The sequence below is a fragment of the Callithrix jacchus genome, chromosome 22 (genome assembly GCF_049354715.1).
Source record: "Callithrix jacchus isolate 240 chromosome 22, calJac240_pri, whole genome shotgun sequence".
Classification (NCBI taxonomy): domain Eukaryota; kingdom Metazoa; phylum Chordata; class Mammalia; order Primates; family Cebidae; genus Callithrix; species Callithrix jacchus.
In genome coordinates, this window is record NC_133523.1 from 5,141,869 (window position 1) to 5,166,952 (window position 25,084).

Below are 25,084 nucleotides of genomic sequence, written 5' to 3' on the forward strand. Positions count from 1 at the left end.
TGAAAAACAAGCACATTGATTGGATCCATTTCTAATCGACAGCCTGAGATACTGTTTGTGGTCTGCCATGAGACGGAAGACGTTGGTGTGGAAGTGGCTGTGTCTCATCTCTCAAGGGCACGGGGTCTGGCGTGGGGGATGGGGGGAGAGAAAGAATCATGGTAGCACTGGCCGGGTGCAGTGGCTCACACCTGTAATTCTAGCACTTTGGGAGGCCAAGGCAGGCGGATCACCTGAGGTTGGGAGTTTGAGACTGGCCTGACCAACATGGAGAAACCCCATCTCTACTAAAAAAAATACAAAATTAGTAATCCCAGCTACTTGGGAGGCTGAGGCAGGAGAATCGCTTGAACCAGGAGGCAGAGGTTGCAGTAAGCCGAGATCGAGCCTTGTACTCCAGCCTGGTCGACAAGAACAGAACTCCATCTCAAAAAAAACCCAAAAACCAAAAAAGAATAATGCCAGCATTTTGTAAGCACTTATTGAGTACCTACTGTGTGTGGGATCCTGCTGGGGACACCATGGTGATTGAGACCAACTCAGCCCCACTCTCCCAGTTGCAGAGACATACAAGTCACTAGTGGCCCACCATCAGCCATGATGGGGGAGATTCAGGCAGTTCTGGAGGCCCAGAGAAGGTGTCTGACCCAGACTGGGAGATCAGGGAGGGCTTCCTGGAGGCAGGGAAAGCTGAGCTGAAAGCTGAGAAGGAGTCAACCAAAATAATAAGTAGGGAAGAAGTTGGGCACTGTGGCTGAAACTTGTAATCTCAACACTTTGGGAGGCTGAGGCAGGAGGATCACTTGAGCTCAGGAGTTTGAGAACAGCCTGGGCAACACAGCAAGACCCCATCTCTATTAAAAAATATATATATACTGAGGACTCTCAAAATAGCAACAAAAAAAAAAAAATTACCTGGGTGTGGTGGTGCACACCTGTGGGCCCAGCTACTGCACACGCTGGGATGGGAGAATCGCTTGAGGCCAGGAGGTCAAGTCTGCAGTGAGCTATGATCGCAGGACTGCACTCCAGCCTGGGAGACACAGCAAGTCCCTGTCTCTAAAACAAACAAACAGGCTGGGCGCAGGGGCTCACACCTGTAATCCCAGCACTTTGGAAGGCCAAGGTGGGCGGATCACCTGAGGTCAGGTGTTCGAGACCAGCCTGGTCAATATGGTGAAACCCCGTCTCTACTAAACATATAAAAATTTAGCTGGGCGTGGTAGCACATGCCTGTAATCCCAGCTACTCGAGAGGCAGAGGCAGGAGCAGTGTTTGAACCCCGGAGGTGGAGTTTGCAGTGAGCTGAGATCGAGCCATTGCCCTCCAGCCTGGGCAACAGAGCGAGACTCTGTCTCAAAATAAATAAGTAAATAAAACAAAGCAAAACAAATGGGAAAGAGTGTTTTCCGGGAGGCCTGAAAGCAGGTGAAGATTACTTGGGGTGGCTGGAGGATGGAGTGGGTGGGGAAGAGGCGGCGCAGGAGAGCTGCAGAGGGAGAAGGTGGCAGTGCTTTGAGCCCACGGGACAGGGTTTCTACTTTTCTGGAGACAATATGGAGCCACAGAAGGATTTAGAGCAGGAGAATGAATGGCATTTGCTAAAAACAAAAAAGAAATCATTTTGGCCTAGAATGATCATATGACTCAAAGATGCCAAGCAGGGACTCACCCAGACCCTCTAACACCCATGTTCACAGAGCATGGTTCACAGTGGCCAAAGGCAGAAAAGACCCGGTGTCCACAGCGAATGAATGGCTGAGCAGTGTAGCCCATCCACACCGTGGAATATGACTGAGCCTTAAAAAGAAATGAAGGTGGCCGGGCGCAGTGGCTCACCCCTGTAATCCCAGCACTTTGGGAGACACCAAGGCAGGCAGATCACGAGGTCAGGAGATGGAGATCATCCTGGCCAACAAGGTGAAACCCCGTCTCTACTAAAAATACAAAAATTAGCTGGGCATGGTGGCATGCACCTGTAGTCCCAGTTACTCGGGAGGCTGAGGCAGGAGAATCGCTTGAACCCGGGAGGCAGAGGTTTTAGTGAGCTGAGATCATGCCACTGCGCTCCAGCCTGGCAACAGAGTGAGAGTCCATCTCAAAAAAAAAAAAGTTCTGGTTGAGTGTGGTGACACACGCCTGTGACCCCAGCACTTTCGGAGGTCAAGGTAGGAGGATCTCTTGACCACAGAAATTCAAGACCAGTCTAGGCAACATAATGAGACCCTGTCTCCACAAAAATACGAACAATAAAAACCTTATCTGGGCATGGTGGTGTGCGCCTGTAGTCCCAGTTACTCGCGAGGTGGAGACCAGAGGATCACTTGAGCCTGGGAGGCTGAGGCTGCAGTGAGCTGTGACTGCGCCACTGCACTCCAGCCTGGGTGACAGAGTGAAACACTGTTTCCAGAAAAAAAGGATAAAAGATAAAAAGAAAGAAATGGGCTGGGCTCGGTGGCTCCTGCCTGTAATACCTTCACTTTGGGAGGCAGAGGTGGGTGGATCGCCTGAGGTCAGGAGTTCCAGACCAGCCTAGTCAAAATGATGAAACCCCGTCTCAACTAAAAATACAAAAAAATTAGCTGTGCGTGGTGGCAGGCACCTATAATCCCAATTACTCGAGAGGCTGAGGCAGGAGAATCTCTCAAACCTGGGAGGCAGCCTTGCCAGTGAGCCGAGATCGTGCCACGGCACTCCAACCTGGGCAACAGAGTGTGGTTCTGTCTAAAAGAGAAGAAGGAATCAAGTTCTGACGCAGGCTACAAGGGTGGATGAACCTTGAAAACACTACGCTCAATGGAGGAAGCCTCGTCTGCAGAAGGACAAATACCGTATGACTCCACTTTTATGAGCTCCCTAGAGTAGGCAGATTTCTGCAGACAGGATGGAGAATCAAGGTTGCCAAGGGCAATGGGGAGGTATTTCTTAATGGTTAGAGGGTTTCTTTTTGGGCTAATAAAATACTTTTTGGATGGCCGGGTGCAGTGGCTCATGCCTGTTAATCCCAGCACTTTGGGAGGCCAAGGCAGGTGCATCATGAGGTCAGGAGATCGAGACCATCCTGGCTAACACCATGAAACCCCGTCTCTACTAAAAATACAAAAAATTAGCCGGGCGTGGTGGCACGCGCCTGTAGTCTCAGTTAACGGGAGGCTGAGGAAGGAGAATCACTTGACTCTGGGAGGCAGAGGTTGCAGTGAGCCAAGATCGCACCACTGCACTCCAGCCTGGGAGGCAAAGCAAGACTCAGAAAAAAAAAAATTTTTTTTGGAAATAGTGGCAATGGTCACACAACACTGTGAACGTCCTTAACACCACTGAATTGTACACTTCAAATGGTTAAAATGGCTAGCCTGGGCAACAGAGCAAGACCCTGTTTCTACAAAAACTTTAAAAATTTGGGCCGGGTACAGTAAGCTAATGCCCAGCACTTCGGAGGCAGAGGCAGGTGGATCGACTTGAGGCCAGGAGTTCGAGATCAGCCTGGCCAACATGGCAAAACCCCATTTCTGCTAAAAATACAAAAGATTACACGCCTGTAATCCCAGCTGCTCAGGAGCCTGAGGCACAAGAATCACTTGAACCCCAGAGGCAGAAGTTGCAGTGAGCTGAGACTGCACAACTGCACTCCAGTCTACACAACAGAGCAAGACTTTGTCTCAAAAAAAAAAAAAAAAATTAGCTGGGAGTGGTGACACACACCTATAATCCCAGCTACTCGGGAGGCCGAGGTGGGAGGATCGCTTGAGCCCAGGAGTTCGAGGCTGCAGTGAGCTATGATTGCACCACTGCACTCCAGCCTGGGCAACAGAGCAAGACTCTGTCTCTAAAAAACATAAACATCAAAATGGTTAAGATGGTGAATTTCATGTTATGTGTATTTTACCACAACTTTTATTAAAAAAGAGAGAAATGAACAGGCCAGGCGAGGTGGTTCACGCCTGTAATCCCACCACATTGGGAGGCTGTTGTGGGTGGAACACCTGAGGTCAGGGGTTTGAGATCAGCCTGGCCAACGTAGACAAAACCCGTCTCTACTAAAAATATACAAATTAGCCACATGGTGGCGGGTGCCTGCATCCCAGCTACTTAGGAGGCTGAGGCAGGAGGCTCGCTGGAACCTGGGAGGCGGAGGTTGCAGTGAGCAGAGATCACACCACTGCACTCCAGCCTGGGCAACAGAGCAAGACTCTGTCTCAAGAAAAAAGAAAAAAAAGTGCAATCACGTTGGTTTCTGTGGGAGATCCAGGATGCAGTAAGTTCAGGAGATATTGGGGGCTCAGACTAGGATAAGGCCAAAGGCCAGGGTGAGAAGTGGGAGGTTGGGGGCGTGCTTGGGGGCGTGGTTTGGACGTGGTTTGGAGGCGGGGCTAAAAAGGCGGAGGGGAGGGGAGAGGAGATCGAAATGGAAGATGAAAGACGGAGCTAAAAAATAAAGAAAGATGGAGCAGGCGGCTGAGCTCCTGCACCCGTTCTCTCGATGCCCAAGCACCCCAATTCACCTCCAAGTCCTCGTGGCCTGATGCCTCCAAACCCGCCACCCCTTAGGGCCCAGCCTGGGGTGGCCCCTAACGAGAAATCCCAAATGGGGAATCGATGCCACTTCCTCGGTACAAAGATTAAGGAGAAACTGGGTAAAAACACTCCGTCCCCGCAGCCGTTCCTCCACGTGCGTTCGCTTACAAGGTGCAGATATAACACCTGCCTTCAAATCCAATTAAGTCAGAATCAGTTCTGCTCCTAGAATTACATTACCCATTGGAGACAGCAGGGGAAAGGCGGGAAAAAAGGCAAAAAAAAAAAAAAAAAAAAAAAACCATACAAAACACAACGCAGACCTATTTAGAGATTTCCCTCTAAATGGATTTTAATTCTCTCGATTTATCAGAGGCCAGAGGAGCTGCTGACAGCCTGCATTTGGTGTACACATACCCAGTTCCAGCCACAGGGAGGGGAGAGGAGGGATGGAGCTTATGCTGTCATTCGCCTCCAGTGTCGGAGGTCTGGGGCAGCCCAGAGATGGGTTCGAATCCCAGCTTTGCCACTCCCTGGCTGCATGACCTTCCGCCAAGCACCGCACCCTTCAGAGCTTCAACCTCCTCATCTGGAAAATGGGGCAATGACTGGGCTTATTTCGGAAGACCCTTGTGAACCATGGACTGGATTATACAGGAAGATTCAGGTTAAATCCTCAGCACAAAGCTTGGCACTTGGTGAATGCTCGGTGAGGCAGGGATGATGGTGACAAAGGTTCGCCATTGTTATTTTGTTTGTTTTTTGAGAAGCCTTTTTGAGAAGAACTTCTGGCCTCAAGTCAATCCACCTGCCTCGGCCTCCAAAGTGCTGGGCATTAGCTTACTGTACTCAGCCCAAATTTTTAAATTTTTTGTAGAGACGGGGTCTTGTTATGTTGCCCAGGCTCTGTCACCCAGGCTGGAGTGCAGTGGCGCCATCTCGGCTCATCGCAACCTCTGCCTCCCAGGTTCAAGCAATTCTCCTGCCTTAGCCTCCCAAGTAGCTGGGGTTGCAGGTGCGTGCCACCACACCTGGATAATTTTTGTTATTTTTAGTAGAAATGGGTTTGCACCATGTTGGCCAGGCTGGTCACGAACTCCTGACCTGAGGTGACCCACCCGCCTTGGCCTCCCAGTGTTAAGGTGACAGGCGTGAGCCACCGTACGCAGCCCATTCTTGATCTTTTTGTCCAATCAGAGACCCAGCCCTGTGCTAGGTTACTGCAGGGAGAGAAGAAAGACGCACGAGGCTCAAGTCCTGCCTTCGGAACTGGGAGGCTTTGGGGAAGCAGGGAAGCAAGGGGCAGGATGGTCCAGTAGGTGGACAGGCCTCAGCAAAGCGGAGGTGGGACTGAAACCGGAATTTGCTGGGACAAGTGACTGAACGTATCCGTTCTGTGTCCCATTTAATCAGAGCGCTCCGACAAATCCACGACACCAGAGGACCAAAGGCAGATCATGATCTAACCTGCTCTCTGTCCCGGGAAGGCCCCTTTGGCCTTGAACTTTGCAGGCAGGAAGAAAGGTCCTCTGCTGCTTCCCCACAGTATCACCCACCTGATTGGAGCTGGGGCCCAGGCATCAGAGCCCTGCAGTCAGGTCAGACAGTGGCAGAGATCATCAGGGCGCCCTGCGAAACACCCCAGCACTACGGGAGGCCAAGGTGAGTGGATCGCTTGAAGTCAGGGGTTTGAGACCAGCCTGGGCAACATGGTGAAACCCTGTCTCTACCAAAACTACAAAAAAATGAGCCGGGCGTGGTAGAGCTTGCCAGTCATCCCAGCTACTCGGGAGGCTGAGACAGGAGAATCGCTTGAACCTAGGAGGTGAAGGTTGCAATGAGCCGAGATGGAGCCACTGCACTCCAGCTTGGGTAACAGAGCGAGACTCTGCCTCAAAAATGAGTAAATAAATAAATAAAAAGGACAGTTATCCTTGAGAGGGTCTAATTGCACGGAGGCACCAAGGAAGCTTCTGAGGGTTGGAATATTCTACATCTAGCTCTGGTGGTAGCCAAATGGGCCTATGTCCATGTCACAATTTCTCAAATTAAAAGAGCACTTTAATATATCTTTAAAAGAGAGGGAGGACTCAGAGAGGGACAGAGAGAGACAGACAGATAAACAGATATTGAAGACACAGAGGAAACAGATAGACAGAGACGGAGACAGAGGCAGAGAGACAGGAAGAGGCAGAGAGAAAAAAAGGAGGAGGAAAAGGAGTTTCAAAGCAGAAAGGCGGGAGGAATGAGGAAAATGGAAAGAAAAAGTGGGGCCAAAGAGGGAGGGGGGAGGGGGAAGGAGGGGGAGGAGGAGGGGAGGAGGGGAAGGGGAGGGGAAAGGAGGGGGAAGGGGAGGAGGGGAAGGGGAGGAGGGGAAGGGGGAGGAGGGGGAGGGGGAGGAGGAGGGGGGGAGGAGGGGGAGGGGGAGGAGGAGGGGGGAGGAGGAGGAGGGGGGAGGAGGGGGAGGGGGGAGGAGGGGGAGGGGAGCAAAAGGCCAGAGAAGGGGAGGGAGAGAGCGGCCGGGAGGCAGGAAGCCAGGAGCCCTCCCAGGCCAACGTGTCCTTAATGAACATGTAGTTTGTAGATGCAGCAGAAATGAAAACTCTGGGCTTCTGCCCATTAATGTAATGGCTGTTAGTCAATCACTCTTCAAAGGGAACCCCCACCCCTCCGCCCTGTGTGGGGAGAGGGGGGTGGCCTGTGGGGAGCAGATCAGAGGAGGTGGTTTTAAACTAATGATGTCCTCAGGGACAGCCAGAGGGACAGTTCTGGAGAGAATAGAACTTTCCCACCAAAACCCCTGGCTGGTGAATTTCCAAGCCCTGCAAACAGCTACCAGCCCAGAAGACAGCAGCTGGCGAGTGGGAGTTCCAGTGTGCAAGGCTAGTTAGGGGAGATGACAATGGCTCCGAGAGAGATCACGGTTCCTTAACTCACCCTCGGGACGGGGGAAGCCTTCCTAGAAGGGCTGACATCTAAACCGTGCTTACATGTATCCTTTGAGGCAAGCAAGCAAAAAAGGAAGGAAGAAAAGCCTTCCAAAGAGAGAGAACAGCTTGTGCAAAGGTTGAGAAGGAATTACGCTTACAACCATGAGCGTGACTGGGTAGGGAGTTGGGTGGGGATGGGGGGAGGGGGAGCTGGGGAAGTCAGCAGAGCCCAGACCACTCAGGGCCTTATAAGCCACACTGAGGAGACGGGACTCTGTCCTGAGGGCGATAGGAAGTCACGGAGGATGACAACAGGTGGACACAGTCCAGGGTGATAGTTTAAAACATCTGGGGGTCACTCCTATGATATTTTTCTTCCTCAAAAAGAGCTTCCTGGTCCTGGAGGCATGCAAAATAAGGTCACACTAACCACCCAGGGGACCCTGGGGGAGATTTCAATACCAGGTGGGGCTGACGCTGGGACTGCAGAGTCCCGGTTCTCAGGCAGGAGGGCAAGATGCTGAGAGGTTTCCTGTGTTACTAACCTTGCTTGGGGGGGTACACTGGCCCTCTGGCTTTGAGACAGTGAGGAGCAGGGGGTGTGCATGACTCAGGAGTACAGGCGCCAGAGTGGGAGGCTTGAGTCAGCGCCTAGTGTATACGGCTCCCAGCCACTCTCAGCTGGAGGTGACTCACTCATTCATTTGGCCTTGAGTGTAGAGGCCTGAGGTTGGTGGGGGGAGGGAAAGACCACCCAACTATCCCACTACTGTTCACCCTTCAGCCACTGTGGGTCCAGTCCTGTGCAGGAACCAATTCACCTCCCCCACAACCCAATACTTCTGGAATGAAATCTGTCAGCTCCAAACAGACCTTGGTCTTGTCCTCTCCACACTCCTCCTGATTCCAGCCTTGATCTGCCCTCATTGCTCATCTAGATGAGCAGGGTCACCTCCGTCCTGGTCCCTGGATCCCACGCCTGCACCCCACAGCAAGCAGCCAGACAGCTCCTGAGAACCTTCTGTGACTGAGCGTCCAGCCCTCCTCTACCCGCAGTCCTCCATGGCTCCCATGTCCCTGGGGGTCAAAGCCCAAGTTGCTAGTAAGCTCTAAAAGGCCTTGCACGACCTGCCCCATCCCTCCCCACCCTCTGCTCCCCTCCTCTCCCCCTCCTCACTCCACTCCAGCCACACAGGCCTCCTCACCCTTGCGCCAGGCTCAGCACTGTGCCTGGGGACCTTTGCACAGGCTGGTTCCCTCCACCCGGAACTCTTCTCCCAGTTCTTCCCACAGCTTCTTTTTATTCTTCTTAAGCATCACCTCCTCAGGAAAGCCCTCCTTGATTGATGGTCTAAAGTGACATCCAATTCACTTTCCACCTCATCCCCTTGTTTTTATTTTTATTTATTTTTGAGATGGAGTCACACTCTGTCACCCAGGCTGGAGTACAGTGGCGCAATCTCAGCTCACTGCAACCTCCGCCTCCCAGGTTCAAGCGATTCTCCTGCCTTAGCCTCCTGAGTAGCTGGGATTACAGCTATGCATGTGCCACCACACCTGGCTAAATTTTGTATTTTTAGTAGAGTTGAGGTTTCACCATGTTGGCCCGGCTGGTCTCAAACTCCTGACCTCGTGATCCATCCGCCTCAGCCTCCCAAAGAGCTGGGATTACAGGTGTGAGCCACCGCGCCCGGCCCTTCGAACAGCTTCTTTTTATTCTCTCTAAACATCACCTCCTCAGGAAAGCCCTCCTTGATTGATGGTCTAAAGTAACATTCAACTCACTCTCCACCTGATCCCCTTGTTTTTATTTTCTTCGTTTTTCCTTTTTTTTTTTTGAGACGGAGTTTCGCTCTTGTTACCCAGGCTGGAGTGCAATGGTGCGATCTCGGCTCATTTTTCTTTTATTTTGCATGTATGGTCTTTTGAAATAACCTGCTGTATCTACCCATCTACCTCTGTCTTCCCCCACCAGACCTTCCCGTGAGTCTGGGCGTGCCTCGGCGGTGCCCACCGGCGTCCCCAGCACCCCGTATGGGGACATGGTTGTTGACTGACTGAATGGCTCTTCACAGCAGCCCCGCGACGTGGAGGCTTTTATCTACCCCATTTCACACAGTAGGAAACTGAGGCTCAAACACATGGGGCCCTCCCCGCCCCCCTCACCACTTGTGGGTGCTACAAGGATGTCTGAGGATCACGTGCGTGCCCTGGAATTCTGTGGGAGGAATGCTGCGGTCTCAGGCAGTTCCACAAACGGAGGTGTGTTCTGAGTGGGGGAGGGGGGTGCGCCTGTCCATGCTGCCTGGGGGATAATGTGTGCGCGGGGGGAGGGGTGGTAAAAAGCCCTTGGTAAGGGAGCTGCTAATTTCTGTGGGGGGGTCACCCTCTCATTCCCCTTCTGCTCTTCCCACCCCCTCCGCCTCCCCCACCAAGATGCCCAGGCCAGGGGACCCTCGTGGGAGGGGGACGACTCGGAGTAGGGGGCAGCGTGGAGTTGGGGGACAGGGACATTCTTCCAAAGACCCACTCACAGCCCCGCAGATATTGCAAATTCCCTATTTCCTGCACTCCCCCCTCGCTTTCCCTCCCCTCTCCTCCCCTTCCCCCGTCCCACAGGATCCTCCGGGCTGACCCCTGCCACCCGCTCCGGAGTTCCCGGGAGCTTGCGCTCCGGTTCCGCCCATCGGACGCCCGCAGCCAATGGCCGCGCCGCCTGATGAGGTAATGCACCCCCTCCGCGTCCCCATTGGCCAGGCTGGAGCCCATTCCCTTGTCCCCTGTAAGCGGTGGAGACCGTGCGGGGCGCGGGTGGGGTGCGGGCATCCTCCCACCCGGGCGCGGTCCTCCCAGGGCGGCACCTGGGCACCTGCGTCCCCCCATCCCCCTCACTGTGGGAACCCCCACTTGCCCCTCCCCCTCTTCGGGCCCAGGAGGGTCAGGGGCTGGACTTGGAGGACTCCTGCCTCCAGGGACATCCTAATCCTCCTGTAGGAGCGGAAAGGACAAAAGACACCCCCATGCCCCCAGCAGTCAAGGACACTTGCGCATGTATGGAACGCCCACTGTATGCCAGCCCCCAGACCCACTGGGGATGCAGCGGTGGCAAAATCAGCCCTGGGTCCCTGTCCCCACGGGGCTCCCAGAATAGGGAAGGGTGACAGGCCACCAGCCACGTCTTCCCCCTCCTAGTCGATGCCGGGCTGGAAAGTGGGGAGGGTAGGCAGAGGCTGAAGGGGACGTCCCCTGTTAATGACCCTGTCCCCGTGTTTATTTACTGTGGCCTCCAGGAGGCTGTAGCTCCTTGTTCACGGCTTTATTCATTTAATAAATATGTCTTCAGTCCCCACCGCCCCCTCCACTGCCTCTCGTTTTGTATATTTCTTCCTTTTCCTCCCCTTCTGTCCCCATAATGACTGGATTTTTTTTTTTTTCCTGAGAGGATCTTGCTCTGTTGCCCAGGCTGAAGTGCAGTGGTGGGATCTCAGCTCACTGCAGCCTCAACCTTCTGGGCTCAGGTGATCCTGCCACCTCAGCCTCCCGAGTAGCTGGGACTACAGGTGCATGCCACCATGGCCGGCTAATTTTAAACTTTTTAATAGAAATAAGGGCTGGCTACGTTACCCAGGCTGGTCTCAAACTCCTGGCTTCAAGCGATCCTCGTGCCTCGGCCCCCAAAGTTCAGAATGGGCTTAAACAAGAAAAATTAAAAAAATGAAACTTGTTGTTCTTGAAACTGGGTACGATTGTTTTGTCTGCCTGCGTTTCTTTTTTTCTTAACTTGCTTATTGAGGTGAAGCTGCTTTATTGTGGGCTCTGCCTACCAGGCTGGCTGGGGTGCTGGAGTGAGAAGGGGGATCTGAGGAGCAAACCAAGGTCCCAGGGCCAGCCTAGGCCTCCACAGCCCGGCCTCTGACGACGCGGATGTGGTGGATGAAGTCCCGGATGGTCTCCGATGTTGCACCCTGGCCCCCGATGTCTGGAGTGTGCACATTCTCATTGTCCACGGACGCCAGGACAGCCTGACGGATGGAGGTGGTGTGGGAGTGCAGCTGGCCAGCAGGGTGGCCGTGAGGTTGGCGATGTTCTTATTGGCGATACTGCCGGTGTTCCTCATAGCCGTTTTAAACACCGCGTACACGTGGCCACAGTTGGCCCCAGTCACAAGGCCTGGGCCTCCGACCGGTCCTGCGCAGACATTGCTGACAATATTACCATAGAGACTGGGCATCATCACGACATCAAACTGCTACGGCCGCGACACCAGCTGCACAGTGGTGGTGTCCACAATCATCTTCTTGAAGGTGATCTGGGGGTAGCCAGCCGCCACCTCCCTGCAGCACGGGAGGAAGAAAGAGCCTGTCGCCCAGTTTCATGGTGGCCTTGTGCACGGCCGTCACTCTCCTGAGTCCCCTATCCTGCGCCAGCTTGAAGGCATACTTGGCACCGCGCAGGGACTTGGCCTTGGCGATGACCTTCAGGCTCTCCACCACTTCCGCCACACTCTGACGCTCCAGGCTGCTGTACTCGCCCTCCGTGTTCTCCCGGACAATGGCGATGTCTGTGTCCTTGTGCTGGGTCGCCACGCCCGGCAGGCTTTGACCTTGGACAACGTTGGCACAGGGGTCCAGGCCGGCGCGAAGGATGTTGTTTCGGGATTTGTGGGAGGGTGGCAGGTCATGGTTGGTTTCGATGTTGCCCTTCAGGGCCACACGGTTCCGGCGGGTGGCCATGATGGCGTTGCGAATGTCCTCATCGTCAGAGTCCACCCGTGGTTTCAGGCGCGCCTGAAAACGGCCTTCACGTGCAGCACGAGCTCCGGCCCGATGCCATCGCCTGGGATCGTGGGCACCGTGTCCCGCCCGCCATACTTGGCTGATGGAGGAATCGTTCGTTGTCAGGAGATGCTCCTCGACCGGGCCTCATGGGCGCCTGGAACCTCCCAGGGACTGCAGACACGAGCCGTCCTCGGCAGACCCGAGGGCTGGCCCGAGCACTTCGGCGCCATGATGGAAAGTGATGACGTCCGCACGTCCCGACACGCAGACACCGGTCTCGCGAGAATTCGACAGCTCAGACAGCACTCTCGCGAGAATTCGACGGTATGCAAAGTCCTCTCCCCGCCCCCACCTCTCTCTTCCATGACCCTGCAAAAAACATGATCCCATTCCTTTTTATGCCTGCATAGTATTCCATAGTGTGTGTTTATGTACCACATTTTCTTGATCCTGTCTTTGATGGGCCATCGCGATACTTTATTTGCATTTGCATTAATTTTGAGTTGTATCAAAAGATTGCAGTCAGCCGTGCATGGTGGCTCATACCTATAACCAAAAATCCCTTTGAGAGTTCAAGGCAGGAGGATTGCTTGACCCAGGAGTTTGAAGCCAACCTGGGCAACATAGCAAGACACCATCTCTACAAAATATGAAATAAATTATCCGGGCATGGTGGCACATGCCTGTGATCTCAGCTACTCAGGAAGCTGAGGTGGGAGCATCACTTGAGCCCAGGAAATGGAGGCTGCAGTGAGCCGTGGTTGCACCACTGCACTTCAGCCTGAGCAACAGAGCAAGACTCAATCTGTTTAAAAAAAAAAAAAAAAGTGAGGCCAGTGGATCACTGGAGATCAGGAGTTCAAGACCAGCCTGGCCAACATGATGAAACTCCATCTCTATTAAAAATACAAAAATTAGCCAGTCATGGTGGCACACACCAATAATCCCAGCTACCTGGAAAGCTGAGGCAGGAGAATTGCTGGAACCTGGAAGGCAGAGGTTGCAGTGAGCCAAGATCATGTCACCGCATGCCAGCCTGGGCCACAGAGCAAGACTCAACCAAAAAAGAAAAATAAAAAAATAAAGAAAAAGAGAAGGAAGAAAGGAAGGGAGGGAGAAAGAGGGAGAAAGAGAGAGAAAGAAAAGAAAGAAGAAAAGAAAAAGAAAGGTACAGCACAGTGGCTCAGGCCTGTAATCCCAGCACTTTGGGAGGCCGAGGCAGGTGTATCACCTGGGGTCAGGAGTTTGAGACCAGCCTAGACAACATAGTGAAATCCCGCCTCTACTAAAAATACAAAAAATATCCGGGCGTGGTGGCACATGCTTGTAATCCCAGCTACTCAAGCGGCTGAGGCAAGACAATCGCTTGAATACGGGAGGTGGAGGTTGTACCCAATCCAGCCTGGGTGACAGGGTGACACTCCATCTGGAAAAGAAAAAGAGGGAGCAGGTCAGATGCTGTTTAGCTTCATTGCCGAGTTTTTGTTGTCGGTCGTGGAATTTTTGGTGCTCCCTTAAAGTTTGCTCCTGGGGAGAACCCCTAGCCCTGGACTGGAGAAGAGGATTCCAGCACCCGTTAGCTCTCTGAGACCCCTGTCATTAACTGCCCCCTCTCCTCCCAGGTGTATCTTTCTGCTCTCCATCAGTCACCACTGTTTCCTCCGCCTTTTTTAAAACGGGTATTTCGAATCCGGCACCTTCCACTCAGCATGGACGCATCTGAGATTCATCCTGGCGGGCGCGTGTTTCCACAGTCTGTCCTTTTTGATGGCTGAGTCGTGTTCCAGCGTCTGGGTGACCTGCTGTCCGTTTCCTGAACCGCCAGCGGAGGGGCATTTGGGGCGGAGACACCCGGCAGTGGATGCCTGGGTCCTACCGTGTGTGTTTCACCTTTTCAGGAACTGCCAAACGGTCCCCAGAGTGGCTGAGCCATTTTGCATTCCCAGCAGCCGTGGAGGAGCGGGCCCGTGAGCGTGGATTTTTGGCGTTCGTGTATTTTCCCTTTGGATCGGCCTTACGGAGGTGTAATTTAAGGATACGGTCCGATGGGCTTTGACAAATACGTAACCACCAGCTTCTTCCAGATGTACAGCAATTTTTTTTATCACCCAGGAAGCTCCCTCAGGACCTGTGTTTCTGTTTGTTTTTGAGATAGATTCTTACTCTGTCTCACCCAGGCTGGAGTGCGGGGGCATGATCTCGACTCACTGCAGCCTCCACCTCCCAGGTTCAAGCGATTCTCCTGTCTCAGCCTCCCGAGTAGCTGGGATTACAGGTGTGCACCATGACACCTGGCTAATTTTTGTATTTTTAGTAGAGACGGGGTTTCACCATGTTGCCCAGGCTGGTCTCGAACTCCTGATCGCAGGTGATCCACCCGCCTCACCCTCCCAAAGTGCTGGGATTACAGGTGTGAGCCACCGCGCCCAGCTCTTTACTGTTGAGACAGAGTCCTGTTCTGTCGCCCAGGCTGGTGTTCAGTGGCGCAGTCTCGGCTCACTGCAGCCTCCATCTCCTGGGTTCAAGTGATTCTCCTGCATTAGCTGGGATTACGGGCGTGCATCACCACGCCCGGCTGATTATTATCACTGTTTGTATTTTTAGTAGAGACAGGGTTACACCATGTTGGCCAGGCTGGTTTCAAACTTCTGACCTCAAGGGATCTGCCCTCCTCAGCCTCCAAAAGTGCGGGGATGACAGGCTTGAGCCACCGCGCCCGACCTGATATTTGGTTATTCATCCCCTTTATTTATGCCATTAACCATGAATATTCTCATGCTTGGCAGTGTTTGATTGGGGTGGGGATGGGTTACCCCGGGGCCTGCTGGGGTGTTAAATAATCTATGCTGAGTGCATCTAACCAGCATCCTAAAATCCGAACGTTCTGAGTTCTGAAATGCACCTGGCCCAAGGGTTTCAGGTGAGCTCAATTATTATTTATTGGGCCTACTGTGTGCATAAATCCTTTCCCCTTCCCCTTCCCCTCCCCTCCCTTCCCCTCCCCTCCCCCTTTCCTTCTCTTCCCTTCCCCTTCCCCTTCTTCCCCTTCCTCTTCCCCTTCCCTCCCCTCCCCCTTTCCTTCTCTCCCCTTCCCCTTCCCCTTCCCTCCCCTCCCCCTTTCCTTCTCTCCCCTTCCCCTTCCCCTTCCCTCCCCTCCCCCTTTCCTTCTCTCCCCTTCCCCTTCCCCTTCCCTCCCCTTCCCTCCCCTTCCCCTCCACTTCCTTTCACTTCCTTTCCTTTCCTGCTGCCCAGGCCGCAGTGCACTGCTGCAATCTCCACTCACTGCAACCTCCGCCTCCCAGGCTTACGCAGTTCTCATGCCTCAGCCTCCTGAGTAGCTGGAATTACAGGCTCGCACCACCACGCCCAGCTAATTTTTGTATTTTTTTGAGTAGAGACAGGGTTTCACCATGTTGCCCAGACTGGTCTCGAACTTCTGGCCTCAAGTGATCCACCCTCCTCAGCCTCCCAAAATGCTGGGATGACAGGCCTGGGCCACCGCACCCGGCCAAATTCTTGTAAGCACTGGTGATCAGGGCAGACCTGGCCCTCACAGGTTAACAGTCCTGTAAGGGAAGGAGGAGGCAGGGCATTTACACCAAGGCCATGATGGCAGAGTCACAGGCACCGTGGGGCCCGGAGGGAGCACCTGCCTCAGGCTGGGTCATCAGGGTGGCTTCCTGGAGGAAGTGATGCCTGAGCAAAGACCTGAAGGATAAGGAAGGGGTACTGATAAGGTCAGGAGATGGAGACCAGCCTGACCAACAAGGTGAAACCCCGTCTCTACTAAAATACAAAAATTAGTAGGGCGTGGTGGTGGGCATCTGTATTCCCAGCTACTTGGGAGGCTGAGGCAGAAGAATCGCTTGAACCTGGAAAGCGGCGGTTGCAGTGAGCGAAGATCACACCCCTGTACTCCAGCCCGGGTGACAGAGCGAGACTCCATCTCAAAAAAAAAAAAGGAGGAAGGGAGGAAGGAGGGAGGGAGGGAGGCAGGGAGGGAGGGAGGGGAGGAAGAAAGGGAGGGAGGGCGGGAGGGAGGAGACAGTGCTTCAGGCAGCAAGTGCAGCTTGTGCAAAGGCCCTGAGGTGCTTGGAGGGCTGGCCATCTGCCCCTCAGGGCTCCCAGGCATCCCGGTAGGTGGACGAGCACAGACGTCCACACTGACTTTCTCACCCACCTGGTGAGGCTCCCCCGCCCCATGATGCCAGGTCTGGCTGCTGGCTTTGCAGGCGGCCGGAATCCAGGGGGCAATCTCGGGTCTCAGTCTCGTCTCCCCTGAGCTGTGCTGGGCACTTGGCCCTGCAGCCATCAGGACCCCCTCCCCTCAACCTTCACACTCATCTTTGATGCTGGGGTGGGGGCAGGGCAGACGGGGCGGGGAGGGCTCCCTCCTGCCAGCCGCCCTCCCTGGGCCCTGCCAGCTGGCCCATCTGAGGCAGGAGAATTTGCTCTTTGGAAAGCGCTTCGCTCTGTGGAAATCTGACATCTTTGTGGATCAGCTGTCCCTTTCTTCTGTTTCCCAGGCTTGAAACTCTGTTTCTCCCTCCTCCAGGCCACTCCACACAACCTATCAGCCAACCCGACACCTCTGCCCGCAGAGTCTATCCCACATCCACCCACTTCTCTCGCTCCTCTGACTCCATCGTGGTCCAGCCCCATCACTGCCCTCCCAGAGCAGGCCAGGAACCTCCACCCTGGCCCCTGCCACCCCCATCTCCCTAGTCCTCTCTGAAGCAGCCAGAGGATGCAGGTGAGCACATGAATCATGTCCAGCCCTCCTCTGCCTACAGCCTTCCATGGCTCCCACCTTCCTCTGGGTCAAAGCCCAAGTCCTCACTGAAGCCCACAAAGCCCTGCATGACCTGCCCCATCCCTTCCCTGTCTCTCTCCTCCCCTCCTCCCCGCCTCCCCTCCATCTTCCCTCCTCCCCTCCACCTCCCCTCTTCCCCGGCCTCCCCTCCTCCCCGGCCCCTGCCCTCCATGCCTCCCTGCCCTCCCCTCCCCGCCTCCCTCCTCCCCGTCTCCCCTCCTCCCCGCCTCCCCTCCTCCCTACCCACCCCTCCTCCCTGGCCTCCCCTCCTCCCCGTCTCCCCACCTCTCTGCCCTCCCCTCCTCCCTGCCCTCCCCTCCTCCCTACCTCCCCTCCTCCCTGCCCTCCCCTCCTCCCCGCCTCCCCTCCTCCCTACCCAACCCTCCTCCCCGTCCTCCCCTCCTCCCTGTCTCCCCTCCTCCCTGCCCTCCCCTCCTCCCGGCCTCCCGTCCTCCCCGGCCTCCCGTCCTCCCCGGCCTCCCCTCCTCCCCGCCTCCCCGGCCTCCCGCCTCCCCGCCTCCCCTCGTCCCCCTCAGTCCCACTGCTCCAGCCGCATGTCCCTCCTGGCTGTTTCTCCAGTAACCCCCAGGTGCAGTCCTACCGCAGGGCATTTGCACGGGCCGAAATGCTCTTTTCCCAGCTGCAATCACTTCATTTACTTCTCTTCTTTTAAAATATGTTGGATGGGCCAGGTGCGGTGGCTCACGCCTGTAATCCCAGCACTTTGGGAGGCGGAGGCGGGCGGATCACGAGGTCAGGAGATCGAGACCATCCTGGCCAACATGGTGAAACCAAGTCGCTACTAAAAATACAAGAACTAGCCTGGCGTGGTGGCGCACGCCTGTAATCCCAGCTACTCTGGAGGCTGAGGCAGGAGAATCACTTGAGCCCGGGAGGTGGAGGCTGCAGTGAGCAGAGATGGCGCTGCCGCACTCCAGCATCGGTGACAGAACAAGACTCCATCTCAAAAACAAACAAAAAAAACGAAAACCATGTGTTGGCCGGACGCGGTGGCACACGCCTGTAATCCCAGCACTTTGGGAGGCCGAAGCGGGTGGCTCACTTGAGGCCAGGAGTTCAAGACCAGCCTGGCCAACATGGCGAAACCCCCATCTCTATTAAAAAACACAAAAAATTAGCCAGGCGTGGTGGCGGGGGCCTGTAATCCCAGCTACTCAGGAGGCTGAGGCAGGAGAATCGCTTGAACTCAGGAGGCAGAGGTTGCGGTGAGCTGAGATCGCGCCATTGCACTCCAGCCTGGACGACAGAGCAAGACTCCATCTCAAAAAAAAAAAAAAGAAAGAAAAAAACTGAGTCAAGGACGTGAGTTTCAAGAAGGCAGAGACTCCAGCACCGTGGCTGGCACACAGTAGGTGCTCAGCAAAGATTCCTTCTGCAATGGAAGGGAGTAGTCACGAACCCACAAAAAAGTAAATAAATAAATAACTCCGTATTCCCCAGTCCTGCCTGGGAGCATTTGGCTGTGGACACCAATAGAGATATTAGGGGAAGGAAAAAAAAGGGGCTCCAAATTTTGGTTGCCTCCTCCTGCCTTTAATTATTTTGTCGACAAGGCTCACAATTCAGTAAGTCAAGGTGGCATTTGAGAGGGACGCTTCCCTTTAGCGTAGCTGACAGCTAATTTGTGGGAAGTTTAATTACAAGCGGCGTTAATTAACTGGCAAGAGTGCTGGGCAAGGAAGGCAGCCATCTGTTCCTAAAAACGTCCTCCCCTCCTGGGCTTGGCTGGGAGGCTGTGAGGGGTGGGCTAGGAAGAAGACAGGGTGTGGGGAGGAGGCAGGGACAGAGGAGGAGGGAGGAGGAAGGACCAGGTGATGAATCATGGCCTTCTTCACACTGTCAGGGCTGAGATCTTTGGCAGCCAGCCTCCTCCACTGGCCGCTGGGAGTGGTAATAACAGTTTCTGGGAATCTGCCTCTCGTTGGTTGTATCACGAGGAGCAGAGGGTGTGGGACAGAGGAGGTGAAGAGCACTATCCTTAGCCCATATTAGAGAGGGTTGGCACCTACTAAAGAAGGTTGGGAGAAGGAACTGGGATGGAGCCGGGGGTGAAGGACACACTGAGCAGCCTGGCCTCAGAGGGACGGATCACTCTGTCCCCATTCCACCATGAAGTCCTTCATTCTGACCATTCTTCATGCGAATGATATAGAAATAGCAACAGCCTCTGGAGGTGTGCGCTGTTTTTTTTCTATTGTAGAGAGTCTCCCTCTGTTACCCAGGCTGGAGTGCAGTGGTGCAATCATAGCTCACTACAGCCTCAACCCCCTGGGCTCAGGCAATCCTCCAGCCTCAGCCTCCCAAGTAGCTGGGAGGACAGGTGTGCGTCACCATGCCCGGCTGATTGTTAAATTATTTGTAGAGATGGGGGTCTGTGTTGCCCAGGCTTGGTCTCAAACTCCTGGCTTCAAGCGTTTCTCCCGCCTCAGCCTCCTGAAACCAAGATTACAAAACCGAGTTTGGGATTATAGGCATGAACCACTGCTTTGCAGAGATGACTTTGAATCTTAGCTTTGTCCCTGCTGTCTGCCCTGGGGCAAGTCACTTCAGCTCTCTGGGCTCAGTTTCCTCATCTGGAAAATGGGGTTGATTGGAGTAGACTTACTGCCATTTTTCTTTCTTTCTCTCTTCCTTTCTTCTTTTTTTTGAAACAGAGTTTTACTCTGTCACCCGGGCTGCAGTGCAGTGGCACTATCTCAGCTCACTGCAACCTTGCAACCTCTGCCTCCCGGGTTCAAGCAATTCTTGTGCCTCAGCCTCCTGAGTGGCTGGTATTACAGGTGCCCGCCACCACACCCTACTGATTTTTTCTATTTCAGCAGAGATGGGATTTCACCATGTTGCCCAGGCTGGTCTCCAACCCCTGAACTCAGGCGATCCGCCCATCTCGGCCTCCCAGGGTGCTAGGATCACAGGTGTGAGCCACCGTGCCCGGCCTGTCATTTATCTTTCTAGAATAATTGAGCCCAAGTATTTTCAAGCTACGGAAGAGATCTCTGTTACAATGAGAAGCATGTATGTGTTTTTTTTGTTTTTTTTTTTTGGACAGTCTCGCTCTGTCGCCAGGTTGGAGCACAGTGGCGCGATCTCGGCTCTCTGCAACCTCCACCTTCCGGGTTCAAGTGATTCTCCTATCTCAGCCTCCTGAGTAGCTGGGACTACAGGCTCACACCACCACACCCAGCTAATTTTTGTATTTTTAATAGAGATAAGGTTTCACCATGTTGGCCAGGATGGTCTCGATCTCTTGACCTCGTGATCCACCTGCCTCGGCCTCCCAAAGTGCTGGAATTACAGGCATGAGCCACCGTGCCCGGCCAATATGTGTATTGAGAGTGGTGAAGTATTGGATAAGATTGAGAACTCCTGTGCCTTCTGCAGCCCTGGGCCCTGGCATACGCTGTTCCTTCCACCTGCGACACCCTTCCCAACCCTGCCCAATTGCTTGGGTTTTATTTACGAGCTTTGATACGGAAGCCTCCTCCCTGGGAAGCCTTCCCTGACCCTCCAGCCTGAGGCAATTGCCTCCCCGGCTGCCTGCAGAACCTGCGCGTCCTCCCTCACAGCCCTAATCACCCTGCCCCTGCCTGGTCACACCCCGATTTCCCCACTGGACTGGAAACCTCAGGCAGGCAGGGACTGGGTGCCCAGCACAGGCCTGAGGCAGAAGGTAGTCAGCGCTCGTGTGGATAAACAGCTGGAGCTGTGACTCACACATTGCAAGGTAGAAGCCAGTGGAGTTCAAAGTCAGAGCCATTGAAAAGTGAGCCAGGCCGGGCGTGGTGGCTCAAGCCTGTAACCCCAGCACTCTGGGAGGCTGAGGCAGGTGGATCATAAGGTCAGGAGTTCAAGACCAGCCTGACCAAGATGGTGAAACCCCATCTCAACTAAAACTACAAAAATTAGCTGGGCGTGGTGACTCCCACCTATAATCTCAGCTACTCAGGAGGCTGAGGCAAGAGAATTGCTTGAACCCAGGAGGCAGAGGTAGCAGTGAACCAAGATTGCACCACTGCACTCCAGCCTGGGTAACAGAATGAGACAAAAAAAAAAAATTAGCCAAGCACGGTGGTGCACACGTGTAGTCCCAGTACTCAGGAGGCTGGGGCAGGAGAATCGCTTGACTCCAGGAGGGGGATGTTGCAGTGAGCTGAGATCGTGGATCTGCACTCCAGCCTGGATGATAGAGTGGGACTCCATCTTAAAAAAAAAAAAAAAAAGAGGCCGGGCGCAGTGGCTCATGCCTGTAATCTCAGCACTTTGGGAGGCTGAGGCGGGTGGATCACAAGGTCAAGAGATCAAGACCATCCTGGTCAACATGGTGAAACCCCATCTCTACTAAAGATACAAAAAATTAGCTGGGCATGGTGACGCGTGCCTGTAATCCCAGCTACTTGGGAGGCTGAGGCAGGAGAATTGCCTGAACCCAGGAGGCGGAGGCTGCGGTGAGCCAAGATCGCGCCATTGCACTCCAGCCCAGGTAACAAGAGCGAAACTCCGTCTCAAAAAAAAAAAAAAAAAAGAAAGAAAGAAACAGAAAACAAACACGGGCCAGGTGCAGTGGCTCACACCTGCAATCCCAGCACTTTGGGAAGCCAGGAGTTCGAGACCAGTGTGACCAACATGGCTAAACCCATCTCTACTAAAAATATAAAACAAAAAGAATTAGGCGTGGTGGTGGGCGCCTGTAGTCCCAGCTACTCGGGAGGTTGAGGTGGGAGCATCGCTTGAACCCAGGAGGCAGAGGTTGCAGTGAGCCGAGATCACACCAGTGCAATGCAGCCTGGGTGACAGAGCGAGACCATGTCTCAAAAATAAATAAATAAATATCTATGAAGATATGTTTTAAAAACAGAGAAGAATGCCTCAGGTGCAGGAACGAGCTCCCCGTCACCACGGGCATGCAAGCGCGTGGTCAGGGGCTCCATTCTGAAGGTGGCCTCCTCGGCCCACACTGGGATTCCCTTCCACACCCTGCCTCCATTTCCCCCCGGAAGCCATGGCAAAGGGCAGGAGGGAGCCTCCACTGGATTCCGTGTGGGGAGAGAGGTGCTTGGGCCTCCGTGTCGCGGTAGCCCTGTACTTCTCCACGTGTGTCTCCCGTCCGGCAGGCAGAGCCCCGCTCAGACCCCGGAGCACGAGCACAGCAGGCACTGAGGGCGTCAACAGCCCTTGCTGGCTCTGAGCTGGACAGCAGCAGGTACCTTGTCACCAAAGCAGAGGCTGATTTCTGAGTGGGTCCGACCAGCCCTGTGCCTTTCGGGGTACGTGGCCCTGCGCAAGTCGGCCGTCCTGTGGCACAAGCGATCCTCGTGCCTCAGCCTCTCAAGTAGCTGGGACCACAGGTGCATACCACCATCCATGCGTGGTTTTTTTTTTTTTTTGAGACAGAGTCTTGCTCAGTTGCCCAGGCTGGAGTGCTGTGGTGCCATCTCAGCTCACCATGACCTCCGCCTCCTGGGTTCAAGCGATTCTTCCGCCTCAGCCTCCCAAGTAGCTGGGATTACAGGCACCCACCACCACGCCCAGCTAATTTTGTATTTTTAGTAGAGATGGAGTTTCTCTATGTTGGTCAGGCTGGTCTCAAACTCCCAACCTCTCGTGATCCACCCACCTCTGCCTCCCAAAGTGCCGGGATTACAAGTGTGAGCTGCTGCGCCCAGCCTTTTTTTGTTTTTTGAGTTTTTTCTTTCTTTTTTTTTTTTGTAGAGACAGGGGTCTCACCATGTTGCCCAGGCTGGTCTCGAACTCCTGCACTCAAGTGATCCTCCTCCCTCAGCATTTACAGGCTTGTGGTGGGGAGTTGAGGAGCGTGGCGGGGTTCCTGGCCAGCGTTTCATTCACTCGCTCATTCATTCGCTGAGTAGCCGCTGGGCACCTGCTGGGTGACAAGTGTTCCGGGCGTTCTGGGGAAGGTTGTGATGTTCACAGTCTATTGGTGGGAACAGGTAATTTACAAATGCAAAACATTACATCAGAAAGTTGTGAATCCAGGGAGGAAAAATTCAGCAAGGAAGAGAAGTGAGATTCTCCAGGGTGGGGTAGTTGCAGCTTAAACGGGGTGCCGGGGTGACCTCAATGAGGCAGTGACATTTGATCTGAGAATCACAGGAAGTGAGAGAGGAAGCCCTGTGTGGAAACAACGTTCCAGGCAGAGGCCCAGCCCGTGCAAAGGCCCTGAGGCAGGACCATGCTGGGCATGTTGGAGGATCGTTGAGGAGGCCTGTGTGGTGGGAGCAGAGTGACAGGGAGAGGGAGAAGAAGGGAGGGCAGGAAAGGCATGGGGCAGGTCGTGCAGGGCACTGTGGGCCACAGGGAGGACTTGGGCTTTGAGGCAAGGGAGGTGGGAGCCATGGAGGGTTGTAGGCAGAGGGATGGCACCTGGGTCAGGTGCTCACAGATGCGCTCTGGCTTTTGTGGAGGGAACAGACTGTGGTGGAGTGAGGGTGGGATCCGGAAGCCCGGGGCAGCGGGGATTGGGCTGGTCCATATGAGTGTCACAGTGTCGGAGACAGGGGTTCACAGTAACTGCATGGATTCAGGATTGATTTTCAGAACAGAGCCCAGGGGACCTGCCGAGGGATTCCACGAGACGGGGAGGGAGAAAGGGAGAGGGAAGCTGGGCTAGAATCCTAAGTTTCTGGCCTGAGCACTTGAAAAGATGGGAGTTGCCGGCCGGGTGTGGTGGCTCACACCTGTAATCCCAGCACTGTGGGAGGCTGAGTCAGGCGGATCATTTGAGGTCAGAAGATCGAGACCAGCCTGGTCAACATGGTGAAAACTGTCTCTACTAAAAATACAAAGAATTAGCCGGGTGTGGTGGCACACGCCTGTAGTCCCAGCTACTTGGGCGGCTGAGGCAGGAGAATCGCTTGAACCTGGAAGGCGGAGGTTGCAGTGAGCCGAGATTGTGCCACTGCTCTCCAGCCTGGGCAACAGAGCAAGACTCTGCCTCAAAAAAAAAAAAAAAAAAAGAGGGAGCTGCTGCTGTTCAACATTTCAAGCCCCTGGGAGGGACTCCTCGGAGCTCTGATACCCTCACACAGTTGGGGCAGTCCTGGGGTGGGGGCGTCCTCAGAGATGAGTTTGAATCCTGGCTCTACCACTGCCCTGCTGTGCAATATTGGGCAAGTTGCTTACCCTCTCTGGGATCCGTCTTCTCAGCTGTCACTGGGACATGCCTCGTTTCTGGCCCCTCCACATGTCAGCCAAGGGCTCTGCCTCCAGAGTTGGCCCACTTTCACCCCTCCACGCCCACCCGGCAGCTCTCGCCTGGATGAAGCAAGTCACTTCCTCCCCTCTCCCTCCCCGCACCTCTCCACCCGTCACTCCCCGCATCACACAAAGCCTTTCAAAGCATTAATCAGCTCCCCGTGGCAAAAGGCTTGAACTGCCACTTCACCAGAGAAGACACACAGATGGCTAGAAAAGCACGTGCAGAGATGCTCAGTGCCATGAGTCACTGGAGAAACACAGATCCAAACCGCGGAGAGAAATCATCACTTCACACTCGTTCAAATGGCTAAAATGCTTTCAGCTGACAATACCAAGAGCGGGTGAGGATGGCGAGCAACCCAAGTTCTCCCACGCTGCCCGTGGGAAGGCAACACGGTATGGCCCCTTAACTCCTTGCGAAGTTACACAGACGTGTGCCAACGCCAGCCCCCCAACAGTCCCGCTCCTGGGAACTCGCCCAAGAGGCCTGGAAACACGCGTCCGTGCAAATGCCCCTACCTGGATGTTTCTAACAGCTCTGTCCCTAATGTCCCCAAACTGGAAGCCAGCCAGCAGGTGCGTTTGCATAAACAAACCGGGTCACCTCCACGCGGCGGAGAGGCACGCACGCACGCGGCAGCCACAGGAAACAGAGCCGGAGACACAACAATGTGGGTGATTCTCAAATGCACTCTGCAGCATGAAAGACAGACGCCAGACACAAAAGGCCACCCACTGGGTGCTCCCATTTATAAGGACATTCCGGAAGTGGCTCAGGGCACCGTGGGTGTCTTTTCCTCCACTGGGGCAGA

General features: G+C 54.4%; 1 long non-coding RNA gene and 1 pseudogene across 2 annotated transcripts; one reads left to right on the plus strand and one right to left on the minus strand.

Annotated features, from left to right (window-relative positions):
• The first annotated feature begins 5,423 nt into the window (after positions 1 to 5,423).
• Positions 5,424 to 10,803, plus strand: LOC118150257 (uncharacterized). The gene is made up of 4 exons (XR_004738303.3): positions 5,424 to 6,177; positions 9,421 to 9,707; positions 10,065 to 10,169; positions 10,440 to 10,803. It is a non-coding gene; the product is annotated as an uncharacterized LOC118150257 (long non-coding RNA).
• Positions 10,804 to 11,026: 223 nt separating this feature from the next.
• Positions 11,027 to 24,994, minus strand: LOC100393992 (isocitrate dehydrogenase [NAD] subunit gamma, mitochondrial pseudogene; annotated as a pseudogene). The gene is made up of 2 exons (XR_013531151.1): positions 22,782 to 24,994; positions 11,027 to 13,649 (listed from the first exon to the last, which is right to left on the minus strand). The product of XR_013531151.1 is annotated as an isocitrate dehydrogenase [NAD] subunit gamma, mitochondrial pseudogene (transcript).
• Between the last annotated feature and the right edge of the window lie 90 nt (positions 24,995 to 25,084).